The following is a 21181-nucleotide window of genomic DNA, read 5'->3' as shown; positions in this document are numbered from 1 at the left end:
TACTCCACTTTTTTTTTCTTTTTTCTTTTTTTACCAAAAATGCTTTGGAAGTTACCTGCCTCCACTCCTATTCTATCAGTGATCAGTTAACTTAAAACCTAAAGCTAATAATGCTTACTGGTCAAGACAAGGGCCTGGCAGTTTTTAACCCTAACTTTATACTGCACTCGGCTCTGCACCTTCTTGTTGCTATCATTTCCTGACACTCTTGCTGTGACACCACTTGCCTTCGGGTTCCCAAAGCTGTATCCTTGCTTTTCGGCCCTCGGTTCTTGCATTTCAGTGCTTCCTGCTGGAATGGTTCTTCCTGACAAATCTGCTTACCTAGAAATTCCTCTAGGGTTGGTGATAAACTCAACTTGGTTTTAATTTTTTTTTAAATCTTGCTTTTTAAATGGCATATCGAACACAAAAGCCAAAAAGTGTTGAAATACAACTCTTTGCTGGTTTTCAACTTGTAGTAATCTTCCTGCCTCAGCCTCTGGGAGCGCTGAGGTCACAGGCATAGGCCACCACACCTGGCCCAGAGCACAATTCATACTACATTGTGGTGAGATCCTTTTCCAGCTGCAGAACAGTTTCCTTGAGGGCTGGATCCATGGCCCAGCTGACTTCACATCCCAGGATGAGGTTCTGGAGCACATGCTGAGTAACAGTAGTAATGTCCATCTCCGTCTGCAGGCTTCACTGCATGGTCTTTATTTTGTCTGAATTTTCTGTTTCTTTTTTTTTCCATAATTTTATTGAGAAACAAATAGCAATGACACAGTTTCAAACCAAATTGGTAGGACAGTTTCAATAATTAACACATTGCATACATTCTTCCTAGTGGTTAATTGCTGTACAAGATGCAGACATGATATCCTATTTACAAACACCATTAGAACAAATACCTCTATTCATTAAGAGAATGTAACTATATATCTATCCTAACCACTTTGAATACACAGATACAAAATGGACATTCATCTGTATCCCCTTTTTTCGTTAAGTTCCGTTATTTGAATATTACAAGTGTGTAAACTCAGCAAAATATTCTAAAAGTCCAGTAGCCCATAATAGTATTGGGTCTTCTGCTTGACTGGCACTGTCAGAAATTGTTGATCTGAGTCCCCTACAGCTCAACATGACAGCATGGCTTTACTTCTTATACTTTGTTTTTATACTTTCCTGCTGGATGGTTAAGACCAAGGTAAAGCAGGACCTATGCAACAAGAGTTGTAGCTTTTGGGTCTGAGAAGGTCAGTGAAATCCCCTCAGGATTTATCCTGAGATCCTGTACCTCAGACTGTAGAACTTTTGTCAGTGTCAGCCATGTGGATGAGTCACAGCCATTGCTTGGCCAATGTGCTTTCTGTGAAAGCCTGAGAGAATATTTTCTCTCCATGTGACTCTCCTTAGGCACACTCTGCATCATCGGTCACTTTCTTCTTTGGCCCTATAATCTCCTTGATCAGAAAATTTGGGACACTACTGAGTTACATGACGTTCCAGTATAAGTTCTCATATGTCCTGAGTCTTAATTGACCTTGGAAGGCCAGGGCCAAAATGTTGGCTTTCCTTACAGCCCTCCTTTTTCTCTAATTTTGGTCTGCAAACTTAGGTTGTTATCCCTCCAGAAGACAAGCTTATTGTTATTACCATACAACCTAGGCTGTTAAGCTTAACCTTACTATCTGTCTGAATGTCGAACATCTTAGGCATAACATGGAACAGGTATTTTTTATCAAGTATTGATATGTTGAACTTTAAGTCCCTACAGAAAATGATGAAAAAACATTTACAAATTAGAATATATTTTAAAAAATAGACATAAAGAATTATATACTTCTTATGTTTACACATAAGTTCAAAAGTCTAACCATACACAACCTTGAAGCAGTTTTGTCTGAATTTTCCATACTGTCCAACTCCTCCTTCTGTTTTTTCTTCTCAGCTTGTATTTCTAAAAGTTTATTTTCTGAAGCGTGTTTTAACTGTAATCTCTTCTTTCTAACATCAAGTAGTTTTTCTTCTAATTCCCAAGATTCCTTCTGCAATCTCATTATTGGTTTATTTAGCTTCAGTATTTCTTTCATAGTATCCATGGGCACACTACTCTCAGTGTTAACTTTTTCCAGATCATTTTTAAGTGCAGCTGAACATTACTTTTTGAATCAATCATCGACTTATATTCTAAGAGTTGTTGTTTTGTCTGAGCTTTCAGCCGCAGAAGCAAAGTCCTGCGGGGCTCCGGGCTGGCAGCCACAGGAACAACCTGAGCAGCAGTGACAGGCGGTCCTCACTGCACGCCTCCCAAGCACTGTCCCCTCCAGAATCTGCAGCATTCTCCACCTGTGGCTCTATTGCTGCTAGTAATTTTTTTTTCTGGTGGTTTTAATTGTTGAAAGTAACTTCTGTTAGGCCGCCAGATAGCTCAGTAGACTAAAGCGCCTGCTTAGGCGGGCACAGGGACCTGGGTTTGATCCCTGGCCTGCGGTGCCGGCCCCGCAGCCTGGGGAGCTCTGAGGTGGTGACTGAAACTGTGTGTGGTGGTGCACACCTATACTCCCAGCCCTTAGGAGGCTGAAAACAAGAGAATCACTACAAGTCCGATCTGTGTACTGAGACCCTGTAAACCCTGTACTAAATACATTTTTTTAAAAAAGGAAGTGACTTCATTTTATTCAAACTCTGTGTTTGCTTTTCTGGATATATACATCTAAACTGTAGGTTATTTTCTTTCTATTGCCCATAGCTGTTCACAACATAAAATCCTTGAAAAAAAAACCAGGATGTTGCCATCATAAGATGTGCAAAAACATGACAAACCCATGGAAAACTGTCACCTAACAACTTCAAAATGAAAAACAAATTTGAAAACTAATGGTAGTCCTAGGAGAGGTGTTTGCATTAAAAATGAGAAATCGAATTATAGAGAAAGTAATGGATCTGTGAGAAAAATGAGGGGAAAAAAATCTGTGCTCCCTAAGGCCTCCCCACCTCCTCCTCAGCTCCTTCCCAGAGTCCCTTCTCCAAGTGCTTGGGCTGCCCCAGCCCACAGATCATCAGGCCAGCGAGGGCCTAGCCAGTGTGCATCCCCTGTTCTCAAAGACAGAGTCCGTCTGTAACTCAGCAAGGAGCCTTCTCACCGTACAGCACTCGCTCTTGTTTTGCTCAGATCAAAAGTCAAAATTTTAAAAACACCTCACAAGTACAAGTGTCTCTGTGAATTTAGGAGTTGTGTATAAATCCCAAAACACCCAACGGCTGCAGCCTCAGTCAGTTTGTATTCAGAACATCGAAACTTTCTTCCATGTGATTTGCCTTCCTAGACCTGAAATCCCTAAAACACCACTTCTGAGAAAAGAAGTCTGAAATCTTTTGCCAAAGAGGAAGAACAGGAAAAGCTTAAAATAGTTAAGTGAAAAAAGGAACAGAGAGTAAAATATGTTATAATTAACCATCTTATTCTGAAAAAGTTTAAAGCGACCGGGTCACTGCCTCTGAAAGTGGGACCCATGCTCAGGCCCACTGGGGACAAACACTTCCTGCCCTCACAATCATTGATCAAGAAAATAACTTGGAGCTAAAAGCGCAGCGCAAGTGTTTCTGTGGTGTCTTCGAAACTGTCCTGGAGCTGGGAAGAGCCATGAGCCTATCCGAAACAGTGAGGCTTTCCCACAGCTGGTGAAGGGAGCGGCACAATATTGGGCACCACCTCCAGGATCCCCAGGTGCACGAGTCTGCATTTGCACCTGAGACTGTGCCTTTCTAAGAAGTCCCTAAACAGAGCCAGCCGCAGGACCACCCCAGGGCATGACTGTTGTTGGTAGCTTGGGTGTCCCAGGCCAGGGCCCAGCTCATGGCACAGGTCGGGGCTGTTCAGTGGATCCTAGAGTTGGAGACTACATCCTTTGGCTCCCTCATCGCCACGTGCTCATGTGGAGCACAGTTAGCTGTTTAGTGGCACAGAGGACAGACACTACTTAGTGCTCAGGTAGGGAAACGCGCCCAGGGACAGGTTCCTTGCTTCCAGACTTCTGTCCCCTTATCCCACTGCCTGTTGGGCTCACCTAGTCTCAAAAAAGAGAACTAAGACATGAAGGAGAAATGAAGAGGAACCAGGAGAGCAGCTGGAAGTGGGGGAGCACACGCTTGGGAACCAGAGCTCCTGAAGTAGCCCTCGTTATACCGGCAATGTCAGTGCTCCGACCTGTAGGCTCCACGGAGACCGCACGGGGAAGCCCAGGGCTCCTCCCGACGCTCAGCCTCCTGGACAATGCCTTGAACACAATTAGCAAAGGAGGACTACAAACGCTTGGAAGTCCACGGAAGCTTCATCTGTGAGCCACTTTGCCTCAGCAATGCCGGAGGAAGCGAGCCCGAGGAGCGCACTTGTGACTACAGCGGACAGGAGGCGAGGCAGTCCCGGCTCAGTTCCTGGGGTTTCCACCTAGTCACACGGTTGGGGGCGCCGAGAGGAGCTGCTGCCCACAGAGTGCTTTCATGGAAGTCTGGAGGAAATAATCAGAACAAGTCAGGGAGGACGATCCTTCAAAGACAGCACCAAAAACCAGGGGCCGAGAGCCCTAAGACAGAAAAGAATCGGCACCCATTATGCCGTGCACTGCGAAGAAAATGGAAGAGCTGCAAAGAAGCGGAGCAGTTCACCCAGGGTCAGAGCACAGAGGACAAAAGCAAGTTAATCAAATCCTTAATCCAGTTGAAGGGTTTTCAAAGAGCTTTTGGGAGCAGGTGGGGTGGAGGAGGAAAGGCCCTGACCCCCCAGGAAGGGCCTCCAGATCAATCTCCACGACTATGCCCTCTTTTCTCCGCTTCAACACAGAAGCAAAATATTCCAAAGTAAGTGAGGGAATAGGCCACAGCATCAGAAAAGTTGCTGGAAAGAAGCAAAGCAAAACAAACAGAAAATGAGCTGCCTGAGCAAGCTGGTGTCAGATCCTGTGAATTTACATACTCTAGGCTCTGAGAAGTCTTGAAGACAAAACCCAAAATAAACAAACAAAATGCCTAAGCAAGGAAAGCTTCCCTAAAAAATATTAAGTCAATATTAATTGACCCGGTAATTTTCTTTTCATCTATCCTTAAAGAATGCATAGCAACAATATCAGGAGCTGAGTATTCAGGGGAACACATTTTAGGAAATAATCTCTAAAGCAGTCCAACAATGTCACAGATGATGCAAGCAGGTGATGCCGGTCCTAGCAGGGCAGGCAAGGTTGGGTGCCTGTCCCTGAGTAGTTCACCTCCTGCTTCTGGGAGAGGGGGAGGGGAAGCCCCTAAGCCCTCTCCCAGCACATCTTCCTACCCACCTGCAGAGCCAGCAGCTCCTCTTCTGCCTATTTCCAGGATAAACTACAGCACCACCCCCTTGAGGGACCTGCAGCATCCAAGGATCTGCCTGAGCCCTAGGAGCTGACTTTCCAAGGGTCTCTGGTGCTGCACTCTCCCTACTGATGCATAGCAGTGACTCTTCTGGAAGGACCCTCAGTACCTTCCTGCCCACCCTGCCAGGTACCACACACACTAGGCACGCTGCACACTGGGCATGCAGTTGAGTCTCACAGATGCCACATCTTGCTCAGAGCCAGCATGCAAACCAGCAGGGAGGGTGGAGTACTGCTGAGTGATGGGAACATGCCCAGGTGCTCAAGCCCCTGCACGCCACCAAGACGGGCTAGGCGTGGGTCAGTGTCCCGCTTCATCCTGCCTCTGTCCCAGACTCCAGCCCTTTGACCTCCTAGGAACCCACCAGGAAACCCAAGTACTGAAATCTAATTAGCTAATGTGGTTCCATCCTTGTCCCCTGTCTTCTGTTGTTCCTCTTCTCCATTCCCTGCCACACCCATGCTTTTCTCTCTCCCTTCCTTCTTCTCTCCATGAGCTCCCAGCTTCTCTTTCTCTCCAATCCTTCCAACTAGGGTGTTTCCTCCTTTTATCGAGCTGTAGGGTTTGCTCCAGTGCAGCTGCTGCCCCAAAGATGCCAGAAGTCTGGACACATCTAACCTCCCTCAGCCAAGGGCCCCAGACCCTGCATCCTGAAGATGCAAATGCACCGAGGGAAGCTGTTGCTCCTCCCGAAAGGATGAAAGGACCATTCTGCTCCCCTAGCCTACAATGCTTTGCATCCCACTTGGAAAACCCAAATGCATGTTACAGAGAGAAAGGAGGGAGCCGCATCTTGTGCCCTGATTCTTTCCCAGAGTACAAAACAAGTGTTCAGTGCTTGCGGCTGGGTGGAGTGGAGGCCAGAAGGCAAACCAGGAGCCCAGGGAGAAGGCTATGACCTACTAAACACACAGGCTGAAGGCCCCATAGCTGGGTCCCCAGGTAGATGAGCAGAAGTGGGACTGTCTCCAGGTCCTACTGTGAGGCTGTAATGATCACAGCCTCCTTAAGTGGCAAGGGACCTCAGAGGCCATCCTGCTCTCTCCTGCTTCCAGGCAGGGCTGTACATCTAAACTAGTCGAGATGTATGGACAGCTCCGTCCTGACAGTTCCCTGAAGAAGGAAAACTGAGTTCCTTTTCACTGAATGTGAGGATCTGGAGTCAGCTGTTAACTTTCTAGGAAGATCAGTTTACCATCGCGGTGTTAGAAATTGTTCGGTGACTGGAGTCCACGGCTGGCCTCCCTGCCCTTCGGTCAAATGTGCATCAGATCCCAAGTCCTCCAGATAAGAAAGTCCTTGCTGTCCAGCCCAATCCCTCCAGCCGCTGCCCTGCATCTGTGTTCATCTCAGTGACAAAGGCAGAGTAGGCAGCATGGCGGATGATGCACAACGTGGCATATTCAGACATTATTATGGTCACTGATGCTGGAGGCAGAGATCAGTGATTCCTCAGTTTCCTCCTGAGGTGGCTCCTTGGCTATGTCTCTCCCTGCTCCTCCTGGGCCTCCCTACCCAATTCTGCCCCTTCAGCCTCCCTGGGTTCCCATCTGCACGTAGCTGACCTTTGAGAAGGAACAGGGAATGGGGCAGAGGAATGACCAGGGGTCTGAATAGGGTGGCCCTGTAATTTATTATCCAGCCCAGAATTCTACAGAGAGTGAAAGGGGTTGCTATTAATTATGTGATATGACAGGCATATGCCAGGATTTTCTCAGGCAAGGAGAGACACTGATTGTCCTTGCTCTGAGTGAGTTTGGATCAAGTCTCTGCAACATGTTCCTAGTCTGAGGAATTAGGTGAACCACCTTGAGCTCAGGTTTTTTTATTGGTGAGACCTGCCAGAGTACAGTATCCACCTCCTCACATGGAAAAGAAGCTCAGCCTCTGAAGTCACTCATGATGTGTGACAGAGCCGAAGGTGGCCTATGATCAGATCTGAAGGGGCAGCGGTCTAATGTAGAAAGCATCCCTTTGATGGTCATCTCAACCTCTCAGAAACACACCTCTAGTTACAGCCTGGCACACAGTGCCTGGTCACCCTGTGGGGCCTCCTGTGCTGCCTCCTCTACCCTCCCCCTCCCCCATTCTTAGAGGCAAAGTGTGAGTCTTACTTCAAAGGCATAGTGCCTACAGGGTACCCAAGGGTGGTGATCAGAGTCAGGTCCCAGGATGTCCTAGCGCCCCTTCCTGGGCCACACTAATGAAGTAGAGAAGTTCTCTGGGAGGCCTGGTGTCTCCCAGACTTGGTGGCAGTGTTGATTCCTGGGCCCAGCACTGACAATCTGTGCTAGAGAAGCTCCTGTGCTGTGCTCCCCTGCCCTAGCCCACCCCCATGCTCGTGTTGGGGGACTGAGACTCGAGAACACAAGGCTGCTGAGAAATCAGATGAGCGATCTGACCGTTAGTTGGGTTTCATCCTGAGATGACTGAGTGAAAACTGAAAGCAAAACTCAAAGCACCCCTTCCCCACCCCTTGTCATTCTTTGTTCCACAAATGCTCAATTCCTCTGAGCTGATCCTGTCTCAGAGGCCTTGTTTCTGCCTCACCCCTTCCAGCCCCAGCCTGAACCCCTGGATGCACTGCTGGCCCCAAAGGCTCTGCTCCTTCCCTCTGCACCCCTACTCCACCCCCACACAGCAGGATGTGAGCAGGCCACACCCTGAGTCAGAGCACTGATCAACCCTTGCTCCTTTGTAGGTTGACACCATTTACTAAAGAACTAGTCTTTCCCACTTGAGAATTTATCCAAGACATAAGCAGTGGCACAGATGTCCAAGGGCATCGGCTGTGGTTACAACCCTGAAGTGCTGCCATTCAAGCCCACAGCACAGCAGGGATGGCACATGCCTCTGACCCCTACAGTCTAGGACAGCCGCAAGCTCAAGCCCAGTTGACCTTGTCTCAAAATGCAAAGCAGTAAGTAAAAGGGTTGGCAGTGCAGCTCAGTGTGAAGGCCCTATAAATAAATATTTTAGGGGCCATAGCTCAGGGATGCCATCCTTTCCTGCAGTGCTCAAGGCAGAGTCCAAACCACAGTACCACCACCTGCCCACCCCCCCCCCCACAAACAGCAAAAATATTTTCCTCTACTACTAAAGCCATAAACTGGCATTCTTCAGCTACGGTGGGGTTGAATCCAAATGAACCCATCAAAACAAAAATATGTGTTGAAGTGCACTGAACACACCCAAGCAACTGAACCACCTAGCTGAACCTAACTCACACTGCTCACACTCAGAACACTCAGCACTAGCCTACCACTGGGCACAATTATGTTAGGCCCATCTTGTAACAAAGTGTTGACTGTCTCATGAGATGACACAAATCCAACACTGTTAGGAAAGTGAAAGACAGAATGGGTGTTCTGTGTCACCCTCCTAGGAAAAGGTCCAATTTGAAGTAAGGTTTCTAGTCAGTGTGTACTGCTTCTCCCTGACCTCAAAGGTCGAGAAATCATAAGCTTGAGCCATGGCAAGTAGAAGATTGTCTGTTCCTACTGACAGCCAAGCTCAGATGCTACAGAGATGTAAGACATAGCCCCAGTGTTTGCAGTGACATTACGGTGAGTCTGAGCAGCAGGAGTGTGAGGGAATGACTGTCAGCTGATAGCTCCAGGGCACTCAGCTAAGAACTGGCAGTGCCGCTTGGTAGCCCGGCACGAGACAGCTGGGCTCCAGCAAGGGGCAGCCAGGCTGGAATGTAATTCAGGGATCAGAGTGTCATCTCTGAATTTTAAAGGCATGGAAACTGAGACCTAGAGCGCCAGTGTGTAGTAGGACAACGATCCTCCAATTGGGTGCAAGAAGACATCGCAAGAGATCCACCGAGCTGGCAGCACCGAAGCTCCCACTTCTGGGCTCAGCCTCCTGGGAACTCACTCCCACGTGGATCTGCCTTCCCATCTCTGTGCTGTTGCTGTGTACATTGGCACAGAAGCAGTGCCTCTCCCTAGTCCTGTACCTTTCATGGCTCAGATCTAAATGTCCTGGGCTGCCAACAAAGATGGACCCAAACTTTAGCATTGGGAGAAGTCTTCCTCACCCCGAGCTTTTGTCTTACACATGTGTATCTAAAAGGCAGAAGTTCCAACTCAGACCTGGGGGTACTCTGTGTGTCACTAGATAAACACTGTTCAGGTGTAACAGAGACCAGGGCGGGCATGATGACCATTTTTATTGAGCATCCTCCCTTCTTTCCCTCTGCAGAAGTCCAAAGAGAGGCCTGTGAGAACACAGCCAAGGAGGTGTCAGTCATTTTGTCACCTAGGTCCAGACTCACAGGAGGTGTGTGTCTCCCCATCCGTCTCTGCCACACCTGCTGTCTCCCTGCCAGGTACTTCTGGACCACCTGGCTGTTACTCCACACCTGGTGCCTACTCAGACTCTCCAGTGGTTACTCCCTTCTCCTAACTCTTAGAAGTTTAAATAAGGCAATAAACATGGTTCCTTGAACACTTCTTTCCCAAGGACTTGCCCGACCTTCCCAGGCACCTGCTCTCGAGGGCAAATGTTAGACCTTGTCACTACCAATAGTTTCACTCCTGTTATAATTTCAACTTCCTGGGATCCACTCTTTAATTCCACTTTGTCTTTCCCATCCTCCTCTAGAACCTCAATTCCAATAACACCCACACCCTACCAACTCCTCCCATCTGTTGTACTTCACCCACGTCACCCCTCCTTTTCCATTTTCAATTCCATGCCCCTGGCTGCACCCTCAGTCCTTTGCCCTTCTTTTGCTTTATCGCAGGAGATGAGAGCCTGGAGTGCAGGGCAGCTGGCGGGGACGTGGAGAGACCCCCAAGAGCATCTGAGCACTGCCTGCTGCCCCTGCTAATGCTGGGACTCCCTACAGCTTCAGGAAGGAGGAAGCTTCAGGCATTCTCCTAGAATGTTAAAGCAAAGCATGCTTCCTCTAGACGAACCAATCAGAGGAGCCTGGGGTTGCACGAGGATGGATGGATTGCTAAGATCCCTGCAGCCTACTGTGGACACAGCTCTGTGTAGATCAGCTCTCCAAGAAGCCCATGTTCCAGCCTGTGGTCTGTCGGGGCGCAGCTCCAGGCTACTGACTCGCCTCCCAGCGAGCACTATGTACTGACACTTTCTGAGAGAGGGTCCAGCAGGATCACCCTGAGAGACCCCTCACTAGGGAGAGTCCTGCCAAGCCTCCTCCAAGGAGCCAGGCCTCTGGGTGGGCACCGGTCCCACAGTCAGGCTTCTGTGACCAGGACCACAGAGCTCCTGCTTGGGATGTGATGGCAGGCAGGGCAGGGGCTGCCGCTCTGAGGTCACAGCCACACTGGTTCTGCTGGTTCTCTGAGCCCGCACTTGGTTTCAGCTTTCACAACCAGTCCAGAAACCCTGCACATCCACCTTCGAGGGGAATTTTGCTGGCAGTCCCCAGGTTTTCAGAACTGTCTTGGTCAGAAACAAAAAGGTACTGGTTCCCTTTGCTGCCCTGCCACACTGCGACTTCATTTGCAAGTGTGGGACTGCACGCTATTTCAAAGTGGGTGGACACGGGCTTGAATTCTCTGACCCATTTCCACATCTGTAGAGTAGAGACAATGATGTTGACCTGTCTGAGCCTCACTGAGGTCGGACTGACTCGGGTTTGAGACCCTGTCTGCTAGGTGATGCTGTGGAGCCCCAGACACAGTTCCCCTAGGGTGGAAATGGGAAGTGGAAGAGCTGCGTGGTGAAGTGAGGGCACATGATAAGAGTGGGCCAGAAGCAAGAGGGAGGGCCCTGGAGCTGAGCAGAAGTCCTGAGGGCCATCACGTTCCGTCAGGCACCTGCCCACAGGGATCTGCGGGGAGTGGAGCACTGCAGTGAGGTGGAGGGGCGGAGCCTTCTAATCCCCCACCCCAGCCTGACCACACAGCTGACAGAGCGGGCCTCCCTGAAGGGGTCAGGTCAGTCACAAGTGTGCAGCCAGTCTGGCCAACTGAGCAGGACCTCGGCTAAGAATAAAGCAGTCAAACTGGCAAGCTGTGTGCCTTCTCCACCATTGGAGCTGTGACCTGCAGCCACTCAGTTCCAGGAACCTCAGGAGCCAGGCAAGGTTGGCCGGCAGTACTGACTGCACGCTGGGCTGTTGCGAGCACCAACTGTGATAGTGCAGGGCTGAAGCCCTGGCAAACACCTGAGCCGTGCTCGGAGGGAGCTGGTGCTCACCAGGACCGTGAGCGAGACAGAGAGCAAGCAGAAATTTCCAGGGCCTGAGCCCTGATGACCACCCAGTGAAACCTTATTATGCGCAGGCCTATGCATTATTTTTTATTGATTTCACTTAGAACATTATAGGACAATTTTACCCATTTTCTAGATGAAGAAATAGCGCTAGAAATTCATCACTTATCCCGTGACTCATACAGCAAATGGCAGAGTCAGGATTTTTTAAGCTAATTTTGAAAAAACAAAATCTACCAGTTTAAAATTCATGTTACAAAATTTTATACAATGAAAACCTCCCTCCTGTGCCTGTTCCTCTTTGTGGCCACCTTGCTACCAGGACACCAGGGTAAATCATTCTGGAAATGTTCTCCACAGAGTCCTCCGACAGGCAACGCACTCTGCGGCCTGTACTTTCGCGCTCAGTGGCACGCCATGACTGCTCCACACTGTGCTTTAATGCTTCAGGAGCGTTTTGAAGGATGCTTTCCTCCATCCCTGCATATACAGGGCACTGCAACTGTGCATTGAAGCCCAGTGTTCTCATGGAGCTTCGATCTCAATGACTGTCTTTGGCGAGGATGAGCGGTGGCTGGGCCAGGAGAGCGGAGAGCCAGGAAAGAGCTCATTGAGGCTGTGGCCAGGCCCCAGCTGCGGAGGAGCACCTGCAAACCATGGCTGCATCACTGGCCCGCAGATATCAGAGAAAGCATGTGTAATGAGTATCTGCCAGGGTGCGCAGGGCCCTGGGTGACGGCACAGGGGTGGCAGTCAGCCCAGGGAGTCCAGGCCAGTCCCCTGGGACAAAGTCCTTCGGGGGGAAACCCTTGTGCTGGCTTCAGTTCCTCTTAACCACAGAGAAATCTGGGTGTGTGCTCTTGGCCTGTGGAGACTGAGTTCATGTTCAGAAACACCCCTTCTTGGGCCTCTTTTTTTTTTTTTACCTGGTTTTATCTGCATCCAGGTGAAGTGATATTAAGCCTGTCCAGGGAGACCAGAAGACAGACTTGAAGAACTGCAGGTTGGGATCAAGGTCATGCACAGTGGTCCTGGGGTCCACTCCACCATTCTGGGGGCTCAATCCTCCAAATCCCCCACTTATATTGTGAAAAATGAGAAGTTATACTTAAAGGGAACTTCTACAGCATGAAATTCAAACAAGATTTAAAATAATCTTTCTTCCTAAAGTAGGGAGGACTGCGTTTGGGTGGAACACCTTATGTGAGGCGATCTGTGACTCTTACCATGACACTGGGATAGGATGAGAAGATGCCCTGGAGGAGAGCCCTGTGGTGGACGCTGAGACCTGGGTAGGGCACGGGCTACCGCAGGCTCTGGCTGTGTGGGGTCACTGTAGACGATCAGAGGGGGGCAGATACACAGCGGCTCCAAAGCTTTCCCTTTTCTAGAGCAGCAAAACACCACAACATCTGAGGACCAAGAAGACGTCACGGGTATGGACGTGGATACGGACAGGCAGAGAGAGGAATGTTGCTCTCGATCACCATTGGTTCATGAAACAGGACATTTTAATGTCAAAACATAAGACACAACCTTAGAACAAAGATATCATCAAGGAATATTTTCTACTCACAAGGATGGTCTTTTTTTCTCCTCAAAACAACAAAAATGTCAAGAGCCTTCAGAGATTCACCCTTAACTCTCATCTGCAAGTCACTGGACTTGGAGTGTTTACCTTTTCCTTAAAGTCTTCTTAGTCCTCCTTCACACCTTTCCTTCCCTCCTTCCTTCTTATCCCCTCCTTCCTCTCCTTTCTCCTTCTCTTCTTTCTCACTTTGAGGTTTCCTGGGGCAGGGGAGATGGCTCAGTAGAATAAGCACTTGCCTGGCAAGCACAAGGGCCTGAGTCCAATCCCTGGCTACAAACACACACACACACACACACACACACACACACACACACACAAAGGAACTGGTTGGAGGCTCCCCAGTGTTAGCTTTGGGGTCTCCTCTCTTCCTCCCCTGACTTCTTGCATAGACTCTCATTGAACAGAGCCTTACCCTAGCCACTGTCATGGATCTTTCTTCCCAGGATACTTGTTTCTAGAACACGCTCGAGCTCATGATCAACTGGGAGCCAGGGAGCCCCATGGTTGAGCAGTGGAGCTGGGCTAGTCCCTGCAGAATTTCCCAAGCAGTGAGGCTGGAGCAGCAGGGAAGAGAAAGGCCCTGACCTTGGCTTCTGCTCAGGAAGAGCCCTTTAGCTCTATTTTAAATGGGTTTCAATCGTGCTCTTGCACCTGGGTCTAGTTCCCAGAGAGATTCATCCCAGGAAGCAGCTTGCATTTCCTCCTGTGCCCACCTGGCTCAGGGCTCCTGCCACCTGTGCTGTCTCAGCACCTGCAACACCTCCTGTTCAACAGTGCTCCTGTTCTGTGCAGGTTTCAATGCACCCCAGGCCACCCTTCTATCTAGAATTTCTCCCAAAGCATTGTTCATTGTTGTTGTTAGCGCTCTGTTACAAAGTGGCCTGGGTTTTATAGGCCTGTCTAACCCTATTATTTTTAGCTTGTTATTTTTAAAATGCAATTTTATAAAATGCAAAGATTTTTAGGAAAGTGTGTATTGTTACAGCACAAAACCTGTAACCAATCAATACTGCTTATATTTAAGCTGTGGCACCACCACACCCACAGGATACGAAGCCTCAGAGATATATGGGGGAAGGGCTGGCCAAATAGCTCAGTGGATTGAAGTACTTGCAAGCAGGCGTAGGGGCCAGGGGTTCGATCCCCAGGCCTGCCATGCCGGCCCCATTCCCAGGGGGTGCTGAGATGGCAATTGAGATTGGGAGTGGTGGCACACGCCTGTAATCCCAGCTCTTGGGAGGCTGTAAACAGGAGAATCACTGTGAGTCCAATCTAGTAGTGAGACCCTGAACACCCTGTAGACCCTTCCCTAAAACAGAAAAAAAAAAGAGTATGTGGGGGAAAAACCCACTTCAGAGGAAGTGAACAAATGCAAGCTGCACAACAACACACACAGTGTGATATTATCTGCCTCTTCTTCTCGATGGACTCAGGTATTACACACGTTGGCCAGTTTGAGGGAAATACAGTGGTGACCTCCTCTGAGTGGGGGGCTCCCAGCACCCTCACCCTGCCGTGAGGGTCAAGGCCAGTGGTATTCTGTGCTGGCCTCCTCGGGACCCTTTCATGGGCCAAGGATTCCTACAGTTAAAGCCTCTTTCCTTTCTAGACTACACTCTGGAATCTGAGAGCTCCAAATTCTCTTCTTCAAGATCCCTACTGCACTTCCAGTACTGTGTGGATCTCTGCTGGGGACTCATTCTCAGCAGCTGACGCTCTTGGGAGAAACCCCAGCCTCAAGGATGCTGCTGGGCTGAGAGGAGAAGGAGCGAGAGAGCGGGAGCTGCCCCTGGTCGTCTCACCTGGCCACAGGTGTGAGAGGCTGGCCTGGGGGAGGGGGCAGAAGCCATCAGCTTCTGTAGCACTGTGTCTGCAAGGCCCAAGTTTTACAGGGAGAACTATTTTTGCATGGGCACATACTTAACTAATGGAACGAGGATAGATCACCAGTGCTCCCTGCTTGTCCAGAAGCCAGAACTCACTGTCTTTAATGGTAACACCTGGTTCTGGCTTGGGGGGACCAAACAGGAAGGGGAGGGGAGAAAAGGAAGTCAGAAGGAAACAGAAGTCTCCTCACTCTAAGTGGCAGGTGTCAGTGCCTTCCTAGTTTTAAAGAAATAAACCCTGTCTTTATGGCTGTGTAGTTAGGGGGTGAGAGCAGAATTCCCCAGACGCAAAAGACATCACTATTAGTAAAAAGCCCACCACGCTTCCACCCACTGCCTCGCATCTGACACTGAAGGGCCCAGGAAAGTCCTGGGTGGCTCTGTTCCACAGCCACAGCTCACCAGAGCAGTCAGGCCAGGGGGCCACAGACCAGGGGATTTCCTGTGGGTGGAGTCCCAAGAGCAGCCCCCGCGCTATTCTGAGGACACCCCAGGTCCCCGTGCTGATTCCAGGAAGCCCGCCTGGGATTATCAGAAAGCAGCTCTCAGATCCTCAGCTGCAGCCCACAGAGCTGGCTGGGAGATGTGTGATGTGCCACCTGGGACAGAGGCACAGATCGCGGGGATGCTGTCCAGCAGGGTGTGTGTGTGTGTGTGTGTGTGTGTGTGTGTGTGTGTGTGTCTCATGACCCTGGGCACTGTGGACCTCCTATCACTTAGGGATAAAATTAAGATAGCATTTGGTCTCAGAACAACTTCAAAAGGCTGTGGTAAAAATTAAATGTGATAAACAATCCAATTTTTAATTTTTTATCAGAATATGTTTGCAACACATAATGCGTGCATTCATCACAAAAAAATTGGCATACAGTGTGCACATATCACAACTGGATCCTTTTCACTTTCTTCCCCTCTCCTTCCTTCTCCCCACCCCTCATCTGCTTCCCATATCCACAAAGCCAACCTCCCTGTATCCTAACACCCTTTACTGTCCCCTTTAAATTATTTATATCTTCAGTATCATCTATAAGAGAAATCACGTGATATTTAACTTCCAGTGTTATTTCACCTAACTTTATGGATACAATTAGGTTTTTCAAAGAGACCAGGGATCTTGGCATGTACCTCATAAAAGAGGATCTACAAATGACAAACAAGTGTATGAAAAGGTGTCATTAGAGAAATGTAATTTAAGAAAGCAATAAGGTAGTACCACACCCTGTCAAAATAGGCACAGTTCAGAGCACAGTAGTTCCCAGTTCCAATGAGGATGTGGGGAACCAGGAATGTTCATCCATTGCCAATGGGAAGCAAAGCATTTTGCCTTGTTGAAAGATAGTCTGGAAGTATCTTCAAAGCTAAACTTAGGGGCTGGGGAGATAGCTCAGTGGTCTAAGTGCTGCCTGGTGAGCTCAAGGACCTGAGTTCACTTTCCCATACAGAATGTTGTGCCAGCCCTGGAACCTCCAGCATGCCATGCCAGCCACCAAAATTGTGAATGGTGGGACATGCCTGTGATCCCAGCACTGAGGAGGCTGAGACAGGAGGATCACTATGAGTCTGAGCTGCTATGAGGATCACTATGAGTAGTGAGACCCTTATCAAATAAATAAATAAATAAAACTAAACTTAGATCTGACAACCCTGCAATGGTACTCCTCAATATGTACCTAAAGTTGACAATACAAAACTCTGAGCACAAATGTGTAACATACTTTATTGACAATGGCCAAAACTTGGAAGCACCCAAGATGTTCTTCAGCCAAGTACTAGATTAAACAATAGTGATGCAACCAAGCCTTGGAATATTATTCAACACTAAAAAAGAGCTATAGAATCATAAAAAGACAGGAAGAAACCTAAAATTCACACCACTGAGTGGAAGAAGCCAATTTGAAAAACTTACATATGATTCCAACTATATGACATTTGTCCAAATGCATGGGATGAACAACAGGCGGGGCCCATCATGTGAATGCCTGATTTTGATTCATTATAATGTAGTAACAGTAGCTATCCCTGTGAGAAATGTATTGGAGCAGTGTGAGATGTTAATAATGGGGAAACGGGAAAGGAGGGGTGTGACAGAGTAGACCAAAGCGCTGTACTTTCCATTCAGTTTTACTCGAAGCCTAGCACTATTTCAAAATATTGTACTAATTTAAAAGGATAGTTCTGCTCTTTCCCATCTTGCAAGATGGTGGGTGAAAAAACTGAGAAGCCAGGCACTAAAGAGAAGAAACCCAAAGCCAAGAAGGCTGCTTGGTACCTTTGCCAGTGGTACTGGTAAAAAGGGTAAGGTGAAGGCAAAAAAAGCACAAGAAGGGGGAACCCCACTGCAGCCAAAATCCTGTCCTGGTTAGAGGAATTGGTAGATACTCCCAATCTGCTATGGATTCCAGAAAGGCTTTGTACAAGAGAAAGTACAGATGCTGCTAAATCAAAGGTTGAGAAGAAAAAAGAGAAAGTTCTTGCTACGATTGCAAAACAAGTCGGTGGGGATAAGAATGGAGGTACCCAGGGTTTTAAGCTTTGAAAAATGCCTAGATACTACCCTTCTGAGAATGTGCCCCAAAAGCTCTTGAGCCACAACAGGAAACTCTTCAGTCAGTATGTGCAGAAACTTCGAGCTAGCATCACTCCTGGCCCCACCTTGATCATCCTCACCGGGCATCACAGAGGCAAGAGGGTGGTCTTCCTGAAGCAGCTGGCCAGTGGCTTGCTGCTTGTGACTGGGCCTCTGAGCCTTAATCATGTTCCTCTATGAAGAACACACCAGAAATTTGTCATTGCCACCTCTACAAAAATTGATATCAGCAAAGTGAATATCCCCAAACACTTCATTGATGCTTACTTCAAGAAGAAGAAGCTGCAGAAGTCCAGACACCAAGAGGGCAAGATCTTCCACACCAAGAAAGAGATACCAGACTTCAGAGCAGCGCAAGGTGGATCAGAAAGCAGCGGACTCCCAGATTTTAGCAAAAATCAAAGCTGTTCCTCAGCTCTGGGGCTACTTGAGATCCATTTTTGCTCTGACAAATGGAATTTATCCTCATAAATTAGTGTTCTAAATTTTTTACTAAGAACCTAATTAAATAACTGGTACATTTTTAAAAGAAATAAAATAAAAGGATAGTTCTTTTACCAACAGTGGGTGCTTAACCTTTCCAACAAAATGAAGGAGTTCAACAATAGGATTCCATGCATCCTAGGAAGAAAAATGTTATCTGGGATGTTCTTTGTAAAGCCAAGTATGGGATGTGGTCTAAAAGTACAGTAGTGCCTGGGCCAGCAAGATAGTTCAGCAGACTAAGGCAAGTGCAGGGACTGGGGTTCAATCCCTGGCATCACATGCTCAGCTCGCCCTGCCCCCAGGCACACTGACCTAGCCACAGAGATTGGGGCTGGTAGTGCACACCTGCAATCCCAGCACTGGGGAGGCTCAAAACAGGAGGATCACTATGAGTTTAAGCGGTGTAGTGCGACTCTGCGCCAAATGCATTCAATCAATCAATCAATCAATCAATCAATCAACCAAGTAAATGTTTACATCTTTAAAAACTTATTATAGTAAAGGACACATTACCACTGGCCCCCTTCAGAGTGCTCCCAGCTCGTTTAGATAGATGTCTCCAACTGTTCCTGCCACTTGCCGAAGCAGCTCTGGAATCCTTTTCCACAAGTGTCTTCAGCTGTGCAGTCCTGGCTGCCTCAGTGTCCAGGATCCAGTCAAAACATTTTGACTTTAGGAAGAGCTGAAGCCACATAGCACCAGCTCTGGTGAAGAAAGTCAAGTTTCTGTGAGCTGCCTTTCTGCTAGATGGCTCTGGGCAGCAGCTCTCACTGCCTTTGGATCATGCCTTGTACCTGCAGGAAAGAGGACTCCAGGACTGCTTCAGAAAGTGCAGAGAGTGATGGGCTGAGCGTGTTCAAAGTGAGGGAGAGCGTTTTCTGAGGGGAGTTCACGGCAATGTGTCTTTTTCAGTAATAAACTTTTTTTTAATGTAAATGTTCACTGTGTATTTCAATCAAACCTTGCAAACATATCCAACCCCTCCCTCCACTACTCTAATAATTCCAAATGCTTTCATGTTGGAATACAGCCTTGAACCCATGCAGCCACAGAGGTGGTCTTCATGGAGTGATCACCATTTGCAGCTTGCTGTCGTTTCCCACTGTCACAGGCCCTGAAGACAAACAGCAGTGTTGATTGGCCAGGCCTGGGGGGCTTCCTGGGGCAGCACCCCCAGTCCTACACCCAGAAAGACCCCAGGCCTGGAGGTCAGCAAGTCTCTATTCCACAGTGCATTGTCATCAAGCTCCTCTGAAGGAGTGGCCAAGAAGGACAACGGTCTTGGTGGGGAGGGGGGCACAGGGTATCCGAATGAAGCCCGGGAAAGCAAGTTGCCAGCGCTTTGTCAACACCCTGAGAGAAGGAAGAGGGGAAGGAGGATTTTACTCATGGGGGGTGGTGTGATAATGTCCTGATTCACAGGTGCTGGAGGGGAGCAAGACCCCTTCAGGGCTCTGGGTCCCAGGTGGACAGATGTGCTCATGAGGCCCTGCCCAGATGCCATCTAGGGCTCAGCCTGCTCCCTACCCTTGCTGCCTCTTTCTCAGGCCGCTGAAGACTGCTAGTGTGGTCACGCAATGCAAAGCATGATGCTGTCCTGGGCTCCTCTTCCCCAACCTCACTGGGCCTCATGCTACTTACAGATCATTGTATAATTCTCAGATTTTTTTTTCTGCTTTTCACCCTTTTATTAAGCTTGGCGAACTGGCCTCATAGCCCTTTCCATACATGCATGCATCCTCAGCAGGTGTCCACCTGCCTCAGTTCCACACCCGCATCCTGCAGCCTCCTTGCCCACATCTCATCGCGGGGCTACTGGGGGCCCGCTGCTACCCATCCAGGACTCTCTCCCTGCCTAGTCCCACTGCCAGGTCCTACTAGGCATCTCCCCCTGCTGACCCAGGGGAGAGGAGGGCTACATCTAGACCGCACATGTCCAGTGTGCCTCAAACATCCCTGCAGGTCTCTGTGTACCCTTCAAGCCACCTTCTTAGTCAGTACTGGGGCTTAGATATGTCCCTCCAAAGCTCATGTTTTGAAAATTCAAGCTCCAAGTTCATACCATGATGGTATTTGGAGCCTGGACCTCTGGAAAGGAATTTGGGATGATGAGGTGATGGGGGTGAGGTCCCCAGGATGGATGAGGGCTTTTATAAGAAGAGACATCTTCATTCGCCTTTCTTCTACTCCACATGAGGTGTCTTCAGCCACAGCCTCATCATGTGTAGTCCTCTTGATCTCACCCTGGGTGGAATAAATTTCCTTTCTTTATAAATGACTCTGACTGTGGGATTCTGTGCTACCACCTCAGGAGGCACTTGGTACATTTTGCTGGCAACCTTTTCCCTCTTTTCCTCACCAGCCCTCTTCCTGGAGTCTTCTCCTCTCCCTAATCCTCTTCCACTAGACAATCCTGACAGCTCTCCCAGCACCAGTTACTATCTACATGCAGAAAATTCTCCAATGTGACTATCAGGCCCTCATTCCCATCTCTCACCACTGGCCTGCAGAAGCTGTCCTCTACCCTCCCTTTCCACCAGGCCTGTTCTACCTTGGAACCTGCTAACCATGAACTGGACCCACTGGAAACCAAGCCAAGTTAGACTTCACCATTAAGTTGTGGGTGCTGGGTATTGTTATGGTTTGTGTCTGTATGGCCCCCCAAAACGTCATGCAGCCATGAGAGGTGCCTTTTGGAGGCAGCTGAATCTAGAGTTTGTGATTAATGTGTGGTTCAATCCTAGGATTGTGGGTGTGAGTGTTATACCTGCCTTAGGGTAGATATCCTGAATAAAGTAAAAGAAAAAGAAAAAGAAAAAGTTTCTATCTTTCTTTCTTTTCTTTTCTTTTCTTTTACCAAAAATTGAACTCAGGACTTTTTGCTTGCCAGGCAGGAGCTTAAGCTGATGAGCTATCTCCCTGGCCCAAAAATGTCTTTTCCGTCTCTTGTTTTGGTTGTCCTCTGCCACCCTGGAGGTTTATCCCTCTTCTTTGTGCCACCCTGCCTCGGAGTCAGTCAATTGTGGACTGAAAACTTCATAA

At 48.5% G+C, this 21181-nt stretch overlaps 1 pseudogene; it reads right to left on the bottom strand.

Annotated features, from left to right (window-relative positions):
- Positions 1 to 540: 540 nt before the first annotated feature.
- LOC111813281 lies at positions 541 to 5708 on the bottom strand (annotated as a pseudogene).
- Between the last annotated feature and the right edge of the window lie 15473 nt (positions 5709 to 21181).

Source organism: Octodon degus, unplaced genomic scaffold (genome assembly GCF_000260255.1).
Source record: "Octodon degus isolate 3935 unplaced genomic scaffold, OctDeg1.0 scaffold00178, whole genome shotgun sequence".
Lineage (NCBI taxonomy): Eukaryota > Metazoa > Chordata > Mammalia > Rodentia > Octodontidae > Octodon > Octodon degus.
This window is presented reverse-complemented; position numbering and strand designations above follow the sequence as displayed.